The 19,832-nt window shown below is 37.1% G+C and overlaps 1 long non-coding RNA gene across 1 annotated transcript in view; it reads right to left on the bottom strand.

Annotated features, from left to right (window-relative positions):
• Window positions 1-17,712: 17,712 nt before the first annotated feature.
• LOC114045815 overlaps window positions 17,713-19,832 on the bottom strand; it is a 617,680-nt gene continuing 615,560 nt past the window's right edge. Inside the window, exon 9 of the long non-coding RNA XR_003569432.1 lies at window positions 17,713-17,778. This is a non-coding gene — a long non-coding RNA (uncharacterized LOC114045815). The remainder of the gene's footprint in view (window positions 17,779-19,832) is intronic.

The raw sequence follows: 19,832 nt of genomic DNA on the forward strand, positions 1-19,832 counted from the left end.
ATATGATATTATACACATGACTATATAACATAACAATGTAACCTAGTGTATTTAATAGGTTCTTAGAGATGGAAGTGACTTAAGACATCTTTTAACAACTGCCTTAAGTACAAAAATGCAAAATAAAATGACCTGCATGTTCACTTTATACCCATCAGACTGACAAAAATTAAAATGACAGTTGTTGGAGAGACTGTGGGAAAACAGGCACATTAATGTACTTTTGGTGGAGCTATAAATTGGTCCTGTCAGTATGGAAAGCAATTTGGAACTATACACAAAAGTTACTAAACTGTACATATTCTTTGATTCAATGTTATCAATACCTGCCTAAGTCTGTAGCCCAAAAGGATCAAAGAAAGAGAACCCATCTGTACAAAACTATTTATGGCCACTCTTTTTGCAGTGTCAAAGACCTAGAAACAAAGAAGGTGCCCATCAACTGGGGAGTGGCGGAACAAATTGTGTTCTATTACTACAGAGGAATACTATTGCTCCATAAGAAATTACAAAAGTGTTATTTTCACATAAACCTGGAAAGACTTATATGAACAACGTAGAGTGAAGTACACAAAATCATTAAAACAACATATACATATATGTGTGTTAACAACATTTAAAAAAAAAAAACAATTTTGAAAGACTTAAGAACTCCGATCAGTGCAAAGACCAAATATAAATGAAGGGTACTTATGATGAAGCAAGCTATCCACCATAATAATAAAATGCCATAATTCAAAGTATGACAGAATATTCCTTACTTTTGAAATACCTTTTTTTGTGACAAGAGAGGTGATAGACTCAAGATGCAGAAGGAGATACATATTTTGGACATGCCCAATATATGCACTGGTTTTTCATGGCTTATTTATTTTAAGGGCCTTCCTTCCTCTTCCCTCTCCTTTCTTTCCCTCCCTCCCTTCTTCCTTCCTTCCTTCCTTCCCTCCTTCCTTCCTGTTGCTTCCACTATCAGTAGATTATAGTTCTACCTTCTAGGATCAGGCAGAATAAGTCTAATTCTTCCCAATGACAGTCCTTCTGATCAATCCAACGAACAACCATGATTCCAGAGGCCCAATGATAAAACATGCCGTCCACCTCACAACAGAAAGGTGACAGACTACTAAGCAAGATGAGACATGTATTTGGATGTGGCCAATATGGAAATCTGTTTTGTTTGATTAAGTATATTTGTTACAAGTGTTTTTTATATTTCTTTTCTCTCCAGCGGGGAAGAAAAATACTTAATAACTGAAAATAAAAAATGCTTAATAACTGAAAAAAAATTTAAAAAAAGTCAGTTCTCTGTAGTAATGATTGCCATTTTAAAGCTAGATATAGGACTTGACATTTACCATTGTTAAATATTTTTGGTTATGGCCCATCATTCAAGGCTACTATATAGTACTTATCACATTCTACTTTGTACTATCATAACTGTTTTGAATGCTTGCCATTAAAGTCCTACTGCCTCGTTGTGATATGAATGTGACCTTGGATTCTCAAAGGCTACACCAGCACCACCTCAGGAAGTTGTTGTCAATCTGGAAAGGATTTGAGTATGGATCCAGTGACAGATGGGCTGTCCAGGGATCAGGTAAACTAAGTTTAGAGACATCTGTCATTTACCTAACCAGAGGGTGATGAAGTTTTTGGAAATAGCAGCTCTCAGTGACAGTCTATGAAGGTGCTCAGGGGTTGTGATGCATACATACCAACAAAATTATAGATTCTAAAAGTATTGAAAAACTATACTTGTCTTATCTGTCTAAACTGATGTGAAGGTCCTCAGTGGAAGGTTCTCAATCACAGGGGCTGTGACTTACTCATCTTTGAATCACTCCAAATTTTCTATCACATTTCCTTATACACAGTAGGCGTTCGATAAATACTTTGAATAAAAATGCAAATAAACAACTCATTTGGGACTAGAGACTTGAACTTATTTAAACTGCGTAGGCACTATATCTTGTCTTCTTTCTGACTCGGGGCTTTGGTTCTTCCTAATAAGAAGGAACATGTCTGAAATAATAATGAAATGAGGAGATTAATGATGTCTGAAAACCTTTCCAGGTGGAAGACTATTCTCCCTGTGGAGATGATAGAAGGCTGAATAGGTGGTATAGTCTACTGAACAATATCTTCATTCCAAAAGGTCCACCTTTCTGTTCCTGATATGTACATAGTTGCTTGGTTTTTGGCTATTGCCTCTTATTACCCTTAGCTATAGAATATTGCTTAAGACTATGCTTCAGTGTGGCCTTCGGGATTTTCTTTTGTCCTGAGGCTGCTTTTTTTTAGGATACTGTATGGCATAGAAGAGCATGTAGCTTCTAAAGTATCCCGTCATCATTCACTTGCTGAATACATCCTATACTGCAAAATGGTGATGGAGTAGATAAAGCTTCTCTGTTCACACAGGTCAGTTGGCTGGGACCTAAGATTAAGCTGTTGCTTGTTGCTGCATTGACATTTCATACTAAGTATGTCTCTCAGGTAATGTTGATGAAACTGCTCAAAAAACTCAAATGTGTGGGGTCCATTATTAACAGCCAAAAATAAGCCTGGAGAAAATTTCATAGTTTTTAAAAATTTGTTCAAAAATTGATGATGAGTAAGCACCATAGTCTTTTTGTTAGTTTGTAACTTGTACTGGCTCTCTTAATTCTGTATTTCTGTTTTTGAACATGAGTACATGTTGGACAGCATGCTAATAAGAAAGTTTGGATTCTATCTGGCCAGTAAAAATCTCTGCTGCAAATAGAGTTTACATGACAAATCTTACCATCATTTTGCAAGGTTGTGCTGTATCTGCAAAGTACACTCGCAACATTTTATGTCTTCTATATGTGTTTTTTTAAGGTACAGTGATAAGTGCATAGAAACTTCTTGAAGAACAAGCTGTTAAAATATCTATGATGAAGCATGTAGTTCTTTGAATTTGAAGGCTTTGAATCACAGATTCATGAAACAGTAGAGCCAAAAGGATCTTTAGAGTTTATCTGGCCAGTCCTTCCTTTTAGAGATGAGGTCAGACAGAGGAAGAAACTTACCCAAGGTCACAGAAAGTTAATGGCAGACCCAGGCCTAGAATTTAGGTCTTCTAACTCTGGACAGTGCTCTTCCTATTAAGTAGAGGATCAGAAATAAAGTCCCACATCCAATTTCTGCATGGCTGCTTAATAGACTAAATACAACTTGGTCTATATAGAAACTACTTCATTCCCCCAGGGGTACAGCCAGACTCTGATACACTCTGATACAGCCAGACTAAACCCTAGAATATAGTTAGAATTTTCTTGGTTTTCTAGGGAACTGAAATTCATGGCAACCAAAGCTACTTATCACTTTCAGAATACAGGCATGCACTAGATTTCAAATACAGGATAGAAATTCTGAAGACCTTTTCACTTATCCTTTCTTCTGCCAAATGTTAGAAATCAAGTATACTTCTATGATGTAACCTAAGATGACATTATGATACTGAGAAGTCATGGCTGTCTATGTTGTACAGTAGCTGGTGCAGGTTAGAAAACCAAGATTGTGTCAGCAATAAAAAAAAATGAAACTGCCGTAGATGAATCTTGCTTTTCCTTTTGACAGCAACGATAATGGCATTTTTGAAATCTTGTGTCCTTTTCTCAGTTCTCTATAAATGTAGAAGAAAAAAAAAAAACTATGAAGATTCCTGAATAGAAGCTCTCCTCTCAACAGCTGCAGCCAACTAAATAAGATGGTTTTACCATTCTACACTTTATAAGTCTTCACCTGTGGTGGTAGCACAGACTGTGCAACTACTACATTTTTTTTTTTTCAACATTTGCTACTTAGCTACAATGAAGGCAGCAATTTTTAAAGAAGACTGTTTAACTACACTATGGAAGCAGTTGGGTGCCATAATCCTGCATGTTTCAGCCTTGGCATCATATTCTAGGTCAAGTTTGTTTCTTATTTTACTATGTATTTCTTAGGCATACAAACCTTTGATGGAATCAAGAACAAAGTATTGATAAATATATTATTTTGCATAAATAGCTTCCTTGATCTCTCAGTTGGCCCATATGACCCCAAGGCATTATAGAACAGACATTGGCTAAGATTTTAGGACATTATTAGATCTCATCAATGTGAGTATTCCCTCTATTAGTACTTATTATAACTCATCTGCACCTTCTCATCCTGTGCAATTCTTGTCCATGTTATCCCACAGGTTTTCCACAGAGGATTTACTCAACATGTTGGAAGGCCTTCCTGAAGGTCTTTTTATATTTCTTGAGTACTGGTCCAGCAACCAAGCCATTTGTCTGTCATTTCTTATTCTCAATAAATAATGGATTTACTTCTTCTAATCATGTGTTTCATGAATGATGTACTGATGTTAAGATATTAAGTATAGTATCAACTATATACCGAAGAAGAAAACTACTGGTGAATCTGTTATGGCTTAGCACATGTCAACCTCACTCTCTACATTTTTAGTCAGGGAAGGTTAAGTCAGACTTACATGTTTAATATAGCACAGAATTTAATATAGCACCAATTCATATAAAGAATGTTTCTCAACATGCATCAAAGCTGGAGCTACAGAGGAAAATATCTTCAAAGACCAAGGCTAGGACTTTCAATATTACAAATGTTTTTCTCATTAGGTATTAAGAACTTAGAACTTCTTTCCTATCAATTAGTCATTAAGTCAACAAGTGCTGATGGAAGAAAAACACTATTAGTCTTTCCAATATTGCTCTTGTTCAGTTGTTTCAGTCATGTCCAACTCTTCATGACTCCATTTTGGGGGTTTTCTTGGTTAAAGGTAACTGGAGTGGTTTGCCATTTCCTTTTCCAACTCATTTTCAGATGAGGAAATTGAGGAAAACAGGGGTAGGTGACTTGCCCTGAGTCACACAGCTAGTAAGTATCTGAGGCTGGATTTGAACTCAGGACTTCCTGACTCCAGGCCTGGCACTTTGGCCACTATGCCACCTAACTGCCCCTTTTCTAATAGTTAGTTGATAGTTATACCTTTACAATTGCCATAAAAATTATGATTTCTTAATCTTTCAAATAACGGCTCTCACTGAGACCTGACTCCCTACTGACACTACTGCACACTCTCCAATATCTTCATTTACACCTTCCAACACACTGGCCCTGGAGGAGGACTTGGTTTCCTCACTGCCACTTTCAGACTTGCCTTTACTCCCATCAACCAACAAACAGCTGTCTTGACGGTCATTCCACTCACATTTTCTACCCAGATTAGATTATAGTGGTTGCTAAATACCGGCTCCTCCGTCATTTTCCAAACCATCTCGAGGAATTCTGCCGGCTCCTTGTCTTCCCCTTTTCCTTAACTTCTGCCCTTAGACGATAGGATTTGAATATTCATAATGATAATAGCTCAAACTCCCTGACTTCCCAATTGCTCAGTATTTCTAACTCTTGTGTTCTATGCCTTAATTCACCTCCACCCCCTACACAGAGATCATCACATTCTGGATCTCACCATTATCTACAAATGTTTCAGTTCCTGCTGCCATTCCTCTCACTTACTTGCTATGCCTCACCCCTGCTAAAAGTATTCTTCCACCCTCACTATATCCTATAGTCCTTCCACCCCTCAGTATATTTTCAGACTTTACCGATTCTACTGTTGGCCAGTTCAACTCTACACAGGCCTCTACTCTTCAGTTCCTCGCTTCCTTGTGCTGACGCTATGCATCTTTTGCCAAACTTCAGCCCTGGGTTACTCTCACCATCTACCTCCACTGCTCACACTCATGAGTTGCTGAAGTTTGAGAAAACCAAAAAACTGGGCATATTATAATATGATATTGATTCATGATATCCAACTGCAAGTAGGACTTCACTTTGTCATGGCAATTATTTTATTCCTCTTTAACTGAGTACCTATCTTACTCTCCACAGAAGCTTGACTAAACTTTACATTCTGTCTTCAAGCTTTTTCCACCTCCCCCTGCTCCCAACCAAAGTGGAGAATCTTCTTTCTTACTTTATGAAGAAAACTGAAGTCATTCAATGAAAGTGCCATCTTCTATCCTTTTCATTTCATAACCCCCTGACATCAGCCCCCCTCTCCCCTCCTTCCTCCCAGTCTCTGACAACAAGGCGGGCCACTGTCTACATGTGCCCTCAATCCCATTCCTTCTGATCTTCTCTGGCAGTCCATCCCCCTCTTTTTAATCGTCAGCATCTCTCTATCTACTAGTTCCTTCACTAATGCCTTCAAAGATGCCCAAATACTTACCAGTCTTAAAAATCCTTCACCAGGCCCTACTGCCTCCTTCATGCTATTGTCCTTTAGCTCTCCTCACTTTTTAGCCAAGTTCCTAGAAAAAGCTGTTTATGCTCATTGCCTCCTCTTCCTCTCCTCTTACTCACTTTTCAACTCTTTATAATCTGACTTCTGACTTCATTACTCAATGGAAACTGTTCTCTCCGATGATCTCTCAGTTGCCAAATATGATGGTCCTATCTCAGTCCTCATTCTTTTTGATTTATGTGCTATATTTGACACTGTTGGCCACCCTCTCCTCTTAGGCATGATCTCTTCTTTGGGTTTTTATGATGCTACTTAGTTCTGGTTCTATTCCAAACTGTCTAAGTGCTCTTCTGTCTCCTTTGCTGGTTTCTCTTCCAGACCATGCCCCTTAATTCTAAATGCTCCACAAGATTCTGTCCTGGGCCTTCTTATCTTTTCTCTCTACATTTTCTCTTTTGGTAGGCCTCTTACACTCCTATGGGTTTGATTATTACCTTTATGTAGATGACTGACAGATCTATATATCCAGCCCTAGTTCTCTTCTGAGAAACTCAGATCATCACATCATCAACTGCCTATTGAACATTTTGAAACAAGTGCACTGCAGGCACCTCAAATTTAGCATGTCACAATGAGAACATACTTTTTTATACCCCTCCAAATCCAACTCTATTCCAAACTTCCCTATTTATATCAAAGGCACCACCAGTGGTCCAGTCTCCCTGGTTCTTAACCTTGGTATTCTTTTCAGCTCCTCATTCTTCCTAATGCCACATATCTAAACAGTGATCAAATCTTGACATTTTTATCTCTATTACATCTCATGCATTTAGTTCCTTCTCTCTACTTCCACAGACACTACCTTGGTTCAGGTGCTCATCATCTTTTGTCTAGATTATCCCAATGGCTTCCTAATTTATCTCTCTGCTGCAAGTCTCTCCCTATTCCAATCCATCCCATGCCACATTGTTAAAGAGATTTTCCTTAAGCTCAGATGTGTTAATCACGTACTCAATACACTCCAGTGTCTCCCTATTATCTCTGGCATTAAATCTAAACTCTGTGGATTTTAGAATTCTTTATAACTTGGCTCTATCCTATTTTTCCAGCCTTATCATATATTATTCTCCCTACTGTACTCTTTGTTCTCCATAAACTGGTTTCTCTGTTCCTCCGGCTCAACACTCCATCTTCTCTTTTTATGTTTTTATACTGGAATACAGTTCTCCCCTCCTCACTTCTGCTTCATAGAATCCCTCTCTTCCTTCAGGTAGCAACTCAAGTAACTTTTCTATTCAAAGCCTTTCCTGATTCTCCACAACTGCTACTGCATTTCTTCTCAAACTACTTTATAATTAACTTCTTATTTACTTATATTTATTGCATATCTACTTACAGAGATACTTATTTATCATTAGAATAAAAATTCATTGAGTAGGAATTGTTTTATTTTTCTTTGCAAACATATCTTAAAGGATCATAGGCCTAGAGCAAGAAGGGACATCAGACACTATCCAACACAACTTCTTCCTTTTATAGATGAGAAAATCGAGGCCCAAGGAGGTTGACCTAATTGCTCAAAAGTCACGCAAGTGGCAAAGGTCAAAGGAAAAATGTGAACCCAGACCCACTGATTCCAGCGTTAGTGCTCTTTCCGTTACATCACCAGTACCTGGCGTATAAAGGTACTTAATAAATACATGTTGATTGATTATGTATTTTAATATATTTTAATAGATGTGTATTGTTATTTAAACTTTCACATGTAAATCTGTAGTAGAGATTCCTCTTCAGGTAAGGTTTGGATTTGATGTTCTTTCTAGCACAGACCTTCTGTGAACCTATGAAATATCATATATCTGATCTTTATTATGGACTAGATAATTTTTCCCCCTTAATAGGAACATATGTCCATGAATATAATGGAAGATAATGCTAAACAATATTCTATATAGAAATATTCACTTTGCATGGAACATTTTTCAGGAAAGCATCTAATGTGTCAAATCAAGCCAAGCTATATAACAGATATGGTGGGAGTGGAGTGCTAGGTACTAGAAATGTAGCTGAAAATACTTTAAGTTAAACGAACTCGCATGTAAAATTGTCACAATCATAAATATGTACTTGCGCATAAATATACATTCTTAAAGTCACACCAAGAAAGATGAATAAGTCTAGTGGAAAGTGAAAAATGATTAAGATGAAATAAATGAATAAATACTGAACAGGGTAACAAAGAAATACCTGCTTATTTCTGGTCAAGGAGGTGAAGAGAGGTTTCCCTTTAAGTTAGAAAATGTAGTGGATAAAAAGGACGTGAATAGCTGGGGGGATTTCCTAAGGCCATTGCAGACCAGCTCACACACACTGCTAAGAGGCTCATTTTCATGAGAGCTTTGGTACCATTTGTAACACTTGCTCTAGGGTCCCTGGAGCATTATGCGGCAGATTACAGTACTAGAAGAATAGTGTTAAATACATGGTACCTTATCCTGCTCTTTTTCTTTCAATTCCAAAAGTCCAAGCATTTCTAAGATGGTTTTAAGACTCTACTCCCCACCCAACCTCCCCTTCCATTTGTATCACCAAAAAACAAAACACTGCTGAGGGAAAGAGTTTTCAAATAGAATAGGAGGGAATTTTGTGGTGTTCTCTTTAAACATCCTACTATAAAGCCTGTGGGTTATAGTACAGTTAATTGTCTCCATAGGTGGAAGTATTTCATTTTTTAAAAACTGGTTTGACTGGTAAGTTTGTTCTAGATTAAGTGATTTAACCACAGTTAGGTAGGTATTTGTTCTCTATTAGGCTTGGTACATATTAATTGCTACATATTTTAACATTTCAATAGTAGATTAAATTATTAATACTTTTACATTATAAGCTGGCACTGTAACAGTTTTCCTGGAACAATGCCATCCATTCCTCCAAATTCAGTTAATATGAAAAGTTTAGAATACACTATTGTGAAAAAAATTTGGAGCCAGCTAAGGACAGGGATAGGTGCAACCAAGGAACATATTTTCCAGTCACATCCCATCAGGAATTACAAGGAGGAGGCTCTATCCGAATTCTTAGGATGATTATGAATACTGATTCTACAGGATAGATATTCTAACTCTCAGATCACAGTAACTAGGCCAAACATCTATCTATCTAAACCAGGTTTGACCGTGGCATTTTCCAAGTCTTCTTCTTAGTATTCCTTACTTTTCTTTGAGGCTATTCCTCTGCTTACTGGTTGACTAGGAATCCCCATCTTTGCTCCTTACCCATTCTAGGCAGTGGGTGCTACAAATCCTTCTCTACTTGTTTTCTCATTAAGCTTTTCCTTTCCTTTGAGCCAATCCCACAAGACTTTGCTAAGTGTCAACAGATGAATCCCAATGAGTCAGTCAAATATTTCATGTTAGTGTATTGGCCAAGTTAACATGTTACCCCTCCAGGTAACAAAACACATTAATTAGGATAAAATGGACAAATAAAGAGATGTTCCCAGTCATATTGGCATTGATAAAAGCAGAGTAGAAAAGGGTCTATCAGCAAATTAGTCTTTCTTTAAATGGTAAGAAGGTAGAATTCAAATGATGTTAAGTCATTTTTCAACTCTTTGTGACCCTTTTTGGAGTTTTCTTGGCAAAGTTAATGGAGCAGTTTGCCATTTCTTTCTTCAGCTCATTTTACAGATGAGGAAGCTGAGGCAAACACAGTTAAGTGACTAGCCCATGGTCATACAGCTAGTAAGTATCTGGGGGGTAGATTTGAACTCAGGAAGATGAGGCCCAGCACTCTACTGCGCCACCTAGCTGCCCAGAATTCAAATAATGTATTACTAAGAGCATTATTCAACAGTTGGGTCCACAACAGAACAAACAATTAATTGTGGAAGAGGTCCATAAAACACAAAAAACAAAAATGTCACCTTGGGAGTTTTTTGAGTTATAGAATGTCAGAGATGGATGAGACCTTGGAGATCATCTAACTAAACTCCCATTTTCCTTATGAGGAAATTCGGATCTCAAAAGGAAAAGAAGTTTGACCAAAGTCACGCACCCGGTAAGCAGCAGATCCAAGTGTCAAACCCAACGCCTTGATTCTAAATCCAGGGCTCTTTCCACTAGACTTTAACAAATACTCAAAGAAAAATGATACTAGTGTCCTTAACCCTCATCTCCATTTAATGTCTACAACTCCAGATGAAGATTTGAGATTCTCTTCTAGTCCAACTAGGAGAAAATAAATGTGCCTTAATTTCCAAATCTGGAAATGGGGCTGATAACTCTTCCTCACTTATCTCACATGAATGTTTTAAGGATTAACTAGCAGAGATATTTAAAATTTTTTGAGATCTTAAAGGAAAAATGCTTTTAAAATATAACATCTTCTCCATTTTACAGAGTTAAATAATAATTTCCCCTTAATTCTTCACATAAATAAATACTGCCTATTACCATCCACCTGCATTACTTGCTTTTCTTTGCAAAGAGGACGTCATTATCTAGTGACATTCTGGTTCTGATTCATGAGAAGTCAACCCAATCCCAACATTTCTGTTCTTAACAGGTTTTGGTTTTTAAATTTGTAGAACATAATGTTTCTCTGGGCTAAGTTCTAGCATGCCAAATTTTGGCTGGCCACAGACTTTGACATCTGAGTTAAAAAATCTTTCAACAATGGCATTTAAACTGAAGAATAAACAGACCCTTAATTATAACACTAGTTATAAGTGTCCCCCTTCCCCCCATCATCATGTTCAAATTCTCTCCTGGTTCACCAACTGCTCAGAGACCATGTTATTTCATTCACCATTGGAAATATCATCACAATTTGGAAACTCAGTAGCTTGAAACTGAGTTTCATTTTTAAAAACTATATTTTATTCACCATAAATTAACAAAATATATGAAACTGAGGTTAAAACAACTGAGTCATTAAAAACAATATAATAACAGCAACAAAAACCTGCAACAAAACATATAATCTACTTGCCTAATATGTATAAGATTAATACAGATGAGCTCTGTACTTAATTGTTTTTGATCTTTTTTGAAAACAGAGCACTTAAAAGTCTTTTGTGTGTGGTTTCACTAAATGCCTCCTTATTTGTCCAAAAAATTTAAGGCAGTAACTTCTTATGACACTGCAACAGATAGCCCTATATCTCCTTTACAAAGTAACTAACAAAAGGCTTTTATTTCCATACTCCTTATAGGAAAATTACATTAGAAAACAAATTTACCTAATTTCTTTTTTTAGTGACAGCATCACACCAATGAGAACAAAGGATTTATTTTGTATATCACCTGGGTATTTGGATATGCTTATTTAATAAACCTATTAGAAATGTGAATGTAGAAATCTCTACATTCCCATTGTCTAGGTTTATAAAAAAAGGTAACTTCGTCTTTTTAAAGGGCAGGGCTTATATTTTAGAATTTCAGAAGGTTGATTTCTGTTCCCTTTTCACTTTGGAAAATAACCTGGACCTGGATTTTCAAGGCAGTACTGTGTTTCCCTTTGTAATTTGTCTTACTCTCCCAGTTCCTTCGGTTTTTAGAGAGAGCGCAACATCAGTTATACGCCGAACAACCTAACAATTTTAGAATTCACCTTTCTTCAATTTAGAGAATTTCCTATACATAATCTCTATTTCAAATTTGCAGAGTAACAGGAAGGATCACCTGGTTCATGGTGCTAGGTCGAAAAGTACAGACTGGTTCAGTAAGAAGATTTTGCTTTGGCCTAGGCTTAGTTTTTACCAGTGTCTTTATTTTACACCCTATTGAACTGCTCTTTGCCTCAATTTCCTGAACTGTTAACCAGACTGACAATAAGAAACTATCCTATGGGGCATTGTAAGGCATTGCCTGGCACACAGTCCCTCAATACATGCTTGTTGATTGAGGAATTCAAAGTGTTTATAGAGAAGTTTATATTTGTAGATTGGTAGTTTTTGAGTTCACTGTGTCAACCCTCTTCCTCCATCAAGTACTCTTCATGAAACTGAGCACTGTAGGGTACAGGACCACTTAAAAAAGGTTATTAAGGACTGGAGAGTGTAGGGGGGAGAGAGAGGCTGCGGAGGTGGATAGTGCTGGGTTGAATGTTAACTCCATGTACTTTCCTTCCTGTCAGATTACAAACTTGATAGACTTCCTCCAGTTCTACAGACTCCCAGCTCCAGCCTTTTTTTCCACAGGATCAGTCTGCTTATCAAAAATATCTTCTACCCACCCCCTTTCTACAATTAGATAATCACTTGGGTTAATAAGCTTTTCTTTTAAAATTCAAATGCCCCTGTGGGACTTAAGCCTCATTCACACCTTTGTATAAGAATTACTTTAATCAGGTATTCAGATCAACAATTAGCTGAGTACTCAAGGAAATGGATGAATTTTAACTGGAGGCAGAGGAAATTTTGGAGCAGGAGAGATGTGCTTGGAGGGGGTGTGGGTCACCAAGGGGGCTGGCAGAAAAAAAGAAGCAGGAGAAAAGAAATGGGTTCATAAATGTGGAGAAGGGCAAATTTTGTCTACTCTGCAGTTCTGTCTATGGTTTTAGGCAGCCAGCATGTCACTGACAACTGTCATTGTTTATTGATTTCAGAATTACCCACCTGGCCTTGTACACAGTAGGACTGCAATAATTTTTATTGAATGTATGAATAAAATATTTGGAGTGGTTTAGAAAACTGCAAATCTCAGCTTTTTTGAATTTAGCTCAGTTTTCCCCAGTCTAGGTTAGTTCAGTCCAGCTTATCCAAGACCCTTCATTTTCCCTAACAATCATATATTCCTCTAAAAGGAAGAAAAGAAAAGGAGAAAGAGGTCAAGGATGAAGAGACAGGTGCAGGGATCACCCACTCTATCACTTTTTATTTTATATATATATAGCACCAAACTATATTCTAGGGCTTTTTTCCAATTCCTAGGGCTTCTAGACCACTACTATTACAAATGCTGAGGATCTGCTATAAAGTATATATTTTTGTAATAATAAAAGCACCAAAAATGTTAAATTATAAGCACATGGAGAAAATGGAACAAAAGGAAAAGGGTGTGTTAAAGAATAGCCCATTAAAGAGAGAGCCTCACCTGCCCCACTGGCATCTCAATAGACTCTTTCATCCACTCTAGTCCTATACCAAGTCTGTTCACAGGTATTTCTGAATACATATACACAAATTGGCAGGTACAACTTGTGAGGCAGCACATGGACCAACAAATCCACTATGTCCAATTGGAATCTCAAAATTAACTATAATGCATAGGCATAGCTGGTTTCCAGAATATCTGGAGATTTCCCAACTTGAGGGTATAAAGCACCTACAAGTACAGTACACACATCTCTCTCTCCCTCTCTGTCTTTCCCTCCCTCCCTCCCTCCATCTGCTCTCTCTTCTCTCTCTCCATTTCCTCTCTTTGTCTGCCTGTTTCTCTCCCTCTTTTCTCTCTTCTCTCTTCTTTCTTTCTCTCTGTCTCTCTCCATCTCTTCTCTGTCTCTCTCTCCCCCGTCTGTTTCTTCATTTTAGTCTGTTGCTCTCAACACACAGACACACAGACACACAGACACACACACACACACACACACACACACAGAGCACATACTATCTTTCACATTTTTATAGCAGCACAAGAGACTTCTAAATAACAGTGCTTTTCAAGTAAACTTTAAATTAAGAAATTCACAAAAAATAAATCTTGTTTCTCTTCTAAGGTAGGGAGGGGGAGTATTTGGTTTCAGGTGAACTATTAACTCAATGATCATTTGTAGATAGGATTTATTTTTCCCACTTTTTTTAGGCTCAGAAAAAAATACATCTGTACATACAAATAGGGGCAGCTAGGTGGTAGAGTGGATAGGGTGCCAGGCCTGGAGTCAGTAAGACTCATCTTCCTGAGTTCATATCTGTCCTCAGACATTTACTAGCTGTGTGACCCTGGGCACATCACTTAAGGCTGTTTGCCTCAGTTTCCTCATTTGTAAAATGAGCTGGAGAAGGAAATGGTAAAATACTCCAGAATCTTTGCCAAGAAAACCCCAAATGGGGTCACAAGGAGTTGGATATGACTGAAAAATGACTGAAATGCGCAAGAATGAAATACTTCTCACAAACCACACACAAAAACTGGTTCGAATACCTGAAAATCACAACTTTTGTTTGCCCAAGAAGCAGTTTGGTCCTTCAGAAAATGTGATGGTGGATTCTGGGGTCAGAGGACCTTCGTTCAAATCCTGTGTCTGATGCTTATTATCTGTGTGAGCTTGACACACCTTCCCTAAACCTCAGTTTACTCATTTATAAACTTAGAGGGGTGGACTTTATGAACTCAGAGGCCCCTTTCAGCTCTTGATCTACAACAACACCTTACTTATTTGGAGAGCATATAACTAGCAAACAGGATACAGTCAAGAGCAAGAGAAAGGTAAAATAAAATAAAAAATAAAAGGCTTCTGAGCAGCTCAATTGGACCTCACAAAGTCAATATACTTTATTGATGGTAGAGTCTCTCCAGCTCTCACTCTGAGGACATTTTGTTTACACTCAATTCTAACAAGCTTGGTTTTCTGTTCTCCATTATGTAGAAGCAATACATCAGAGGAGGCTGCTAGGGATAAACACACTGACAACAAGAAGAAATGATAGCCAAACAACAAGAAATGATAGTCGAACAATATGCTGGTAGTAGAGTTGTGAATTGGTCCACCTATCTTGTATGTCAATTTGGAATGGAGCAAGAAAAGTGACCATACTGTTTGTACCTTTTATTCTAGGGAGGTCAAAGGCAGAAACAAAATCTCATACATACTAACATATTCATAGCTACTCTCTTTTGTGATAACAAAGAACAGTAAGCAAAGCAAGTGCCCATAGATTGAGAAATGGCTGAAAAAAAATTCTATATAAGCAAAATGGAATATAATGTATGGGAAAGAAATGATCAAATTAAGGAATTCTGAAAAAAAAGTGGGAAGGTGTCTATGAACAGATGCAGAGTGAAAGAACCAGAGCCAAAAGAACAATATTCACAATGATGACAACAACTGTAACCAAAGAGATCACTAAAAGGTATTGAGTAATTGAAAAATTGATAAAATGAAAACACAGCTCCCTTCTCATGGTAGAGAGAGAGGCAGGGGATTAGCAGGGAAGAATTCTATAAACATTGCTAAATGCAATCACTGAATCAAGTATTTTGCTTAATTGGCTTTCTTTTCACAAAGGAGGACTCAGTAAGGAAAGAGGGTTCCCTCCCAATGACTAAGATAAAATGAAAAAAGAAATCAATAAAATCTATTTTTTGAAACAACAAAATGATAACCAACGTATTGGTGTTAAAAAGAAGATACAGAAAAGTCGTAAAAGGAAGATGCAAGAACTCAGCACAGAATTCTGGGCCTATTTCATGCAGGGACAAATCGCTCTACATATCTCCCGAGGCCCCAAGAGCATCACAGTAACAAAGTACAATAAAAGATGGTTACATATTTTTTACTTCGAATCATCAATAAACAGACACATATTAAACATCCTTTGTTTGATGAGGCAGGAGGAAGTCTTCCCCTCCACATTTCTGCCTCCTGGTTAATACCATTTTGGCAAGAAGTTTTTCTCAATCCTCTTTAATTTTAGTGACTTCTCTCTGAGATTTAGCTCCAATCTGTCCTGCATATATCTTGTTTGTACATAGTTTACATATTCTCACCTACATTAGACTGTGGACTTTTAGAGAGCAAGAACTAGATTGTTTGTTATTTGCCTTTCCTAGGGCCCAGCCCATAGTAGGCACTTAATAATGCTTGCTGATTGACTCAATGACTAAAATATTTTAGAGACATTTCTATAAAAATTGGTTAAAGTAAAGCAATATTTGGCACTTGAAGAGGTAAACTTCAATTACCTAAAAAGTTTACTTATGTGGAATACTTCATTCTCTGACAATATTAAATAAATGAGAACCCTCCCTTCCTCCCTCTCACTTTCCCTTTCCATTCACACATGCAAACATATGCACACCCATAGATGAGGTATGACTATAAAATAATGACTTTATTAACAAATGTAATAGAATTATACCTGTTTGTTATGAAAAAAGCAATTTGTAAATAACAAAGTGCTATTAAAATGTGAGTTATGATTATTATGAAAAATAACAATTATGTAAATATAGTATGTCAAATGAGCAATAATAATAGTAGCTCATATTTTTAAGTGCTTTGAAACTCTGTCTAGATTTGTCTAGATTAACAGTGGGAGGGAGAGGACAAAGGAAAGATCTTTGGAGGGGGGACAGGTTAAGTAACAGGAGGGCAAGGTAGCAGGTAGACATAAAGGAGAGGAGTCAGGAGGAACAAGAATAAGAGATACACACAAACAAAATAAAGATCAGGAATAGAATTCATTAGGAAAAAAAAGCAGGGGTAGTAATCACGCTCTCAGACAAAGGTAAAGCTAAAATAGATTTAATCAAAAGAGAAAAACAGGGAAACTATACTATATGTCAGCTATATTAATCAATACTGTTTTAGAGTAGACTATTTAAAATAACTAGACAGTATAAAGTTGGAATATAGCTGTGGGATAAGAAGTGATGACTTAGAATGGACTTAGAATAGAAGGTGGACTTAGAATACTATGGAGAGACTTGGATTTATGAAAGAAGATGTTCACTCTCAGAGAAACAGGACAAATAAGTATAATATGGGCTTATATAGATGCCCATGTATGTATATTTCTATATACAAATATAATTATAGAAATCTGAATATATGCATATGTAGATAAGTATGAATGTATGTGTATACGTGTGTATATATGCTTGTGTATATGTGAAGATACGTGTTTATATGTGTATGTATATATGTGTGTATATCTATATCTATATATATCTCCTCTCTTAATTGTAGCCTTCTTGTGGGGGGGAAGGGGGAAAAAAGAACAAAGTAAAAAGTGCACAGCAGAGAACAAAAGAAAACTTACAAAGAAGCAAAGAAAAGATGGACAGCTTTGAACACAATGTGCAGTGTTTATTATATAGGCTTTCTTGAAATGGAAATTTATTGCTGTATATTTTGAATCCTCTCTTACATTCTGCTGTGCACATGACAATGCTTTTTTTCCTTTTCTTATTTTGTATTTAAGTTTATAATATGTTTCTTTTTCTTTTCTTATTGTGTATTTAAGTTTTAGAAAATAAAAAAAAAAACTTTTCCCCATAACCAGTCTGTGAGGCAGTATATACGATAAATGTGTACAAGCAAGTATTATGCTATTATCACCCATTAACACCTCTGGCACAAATTAATTTATCAATTAGTCCTATCAGAGAATATGTACCAGGTCCAATTCTTCTTCCTTCTTCCGTCCCTCCTTTCCTTCCTTCCTTTCCTTTCTTCCTTCCTTCCTTTCTCCTTCTTTCCTTCCTCCTTCCTTCCTGCCTCTCTTGTTTTCTCTTCCTCTTCCCAAACATTCATTCAGCATTTGTAATGCCGTGCTGCATTGGGGGAAGATACAAAGATTAATAGCTCTTACCCAGAAAAAAGCTTATAATTTAATATACGGAGATAAAGTAAGGTAAACAGATAAACAGAATACAAATTAGACTAAGATGAGCACATCAGTGCATTACAAAGTATTCTAAGATCACTATAATGTTTCTAGTTGGGAAAGGTTAGAGTACTTGCTTAGGGTCACACAGTTAGTAAACGTATTAGGACAGATTTGAAGCCTGGTTTTCCAGACTCCAGCATTTTAGTTGCTGAGTCCCTTTGATGCTGTGAGTGACTAGAAAATTCTGCAATATCTGATGTGGCTGGGGAAGCAGGCCTGGGTGAGGGGAATCTGGATAACTGGAGGTAGAATGAGAGGTAGGAAAATCTACAGAAATAGAAGAGCAGGGCACAAACTAATAAGGGGATAGAATGTGCTAAAATAAATTGGGTCTGTTTCTGGGCATATTAAATTGATTTCTACTCCACTTCTAAACAAAACAAAACAAAATGTTCAGGGAAAAGTTTAACAATGCAGAGACTGATATCTTAACAAAGGCCAAAACTTCATTTTGAAACATAGCAGCTTTACTGTCGTTTTCAATATGTTTGCTCTCTATGCCAAGTTTACAGATAGCTTTGAGGACAGTAACCCTTTGCCTCTAGTTTGTCAGATTCACCTGACCTTTAATTAAATTTTTCCCCCTGTATGCCACACAATCAAGGTCAGTATTATTCATCTATTAAATTTGATTCTGGGAAATAATTTTAGATGCAAAAAGAGGGTACTCAAAAAGGGAAGGTGCCCTTTTAAAAATGCATCTTTCATTGTCTATAAAGGTTAATATCCAGCCTGGCTTTGACCAATGTTTACCTGTAGGTTGATAAACTTTTATGTTCACCTTAAGAGAACCCAATATCAACAAATACAATCGCTCTTTATAAAATCTAAAGCAAAAATATACTCATAACTTTGACTTTGAGGTTTTGAGTATTTATGAATGTGTGTGCAAGTATGTGTACATAGGTGAGAGTGACACATGGAAACTGAGAAGAAGTGGCGAATTTTGATCAGTGAAAAGAGAAGTCTGGTTAAAAACGACCTTGTGTAAATATTGGAGGGATACATAATAATGAAAGGTCCCAATAAGGCAAGAAGAGAAGAGTGGTAAATCAATTTTTTCATTCTGTGCCTGAGCAGGCCAAACCTCTAAGACATACTGTAGATACCAGGGAGTCAAAGCACAGAAAAGGGAATGTTGCAACAGTTCTACTTCTAGACGGCTGCATTTATGCATCTGTATTATTAAAAATGTGCCAGCTCTAGCAGGCTCACAGTACGGAGCAAAGTGCTACAGTTACAGCTGGGAATTCATCTTTCAAGGCTGGCTCTATTTACTGGTTTTTTTGGTCTGTTCCTCCCTGGGGGGCCACAGTGGGGTGTTTTTTGGTTGGGGGGGAGAGGGATAGGGGTAGAGGAGGGAGTTTTTGTGAGTTCTATTTTGGATGTCAGTGAATAGAAAAGCAGGGAATTTGCCAGCCTGTTACTCAGTTATACTGAAACATGATGTAAACTGCCTCAATTTGGAGCACAGAAGGTGCTGAAAAAATTTCCTGAGTAGATCTTAAAAGATGTAAGTCTTTCTTCAAGGAAGGGTTTATCTTCATCAAATTCTCCGATGAAATAATGGTGGCATGTTGCTGTTGTCTCTTTCTTCTTCCATCTAGTCGCCCTACCATGTTCCTATTTGGGCTTCCATTACCCAACCCATATGCTCTAAAAGTAGCCGGTATGTTACTGTAAGATTAATTCATGCCCCAGGAGAATACAAAAGAAATGTGTGTCTGTGTATGTTTATAAAGTCACTCCTGCATATGTACACTGCTGGGTGTATGAGCAGTACATGTTCAAACAGGCTGTATTTCCATATTTGTGTCCTCTAGCTTTTTTCTCTTCTGTTGCCTGAACATATGTGTCCGGTATAAACATACAATTACATGGACGTGCCTATTTGTGTTTCTAATACCCTGCCATCTTGAAAACATTTCAGTTTTCTGG

The sequence above is a fragment of the Vombatus ursinus genome, unplaced genomic scaffold, assembly GCF_900497805.2.
Source record: "Vombatus ursinus unplaced genomic scaffold, bare-nosed wombat genome assembly UNPS02001419.1, whole genome shotgun sequence".
Lineage (NCBI taxonomy): Eukaryota > Metazoa > Chordata > Mammalia > Diprotodontia > Vombatidae > Vombatus > Vombatus ursinus.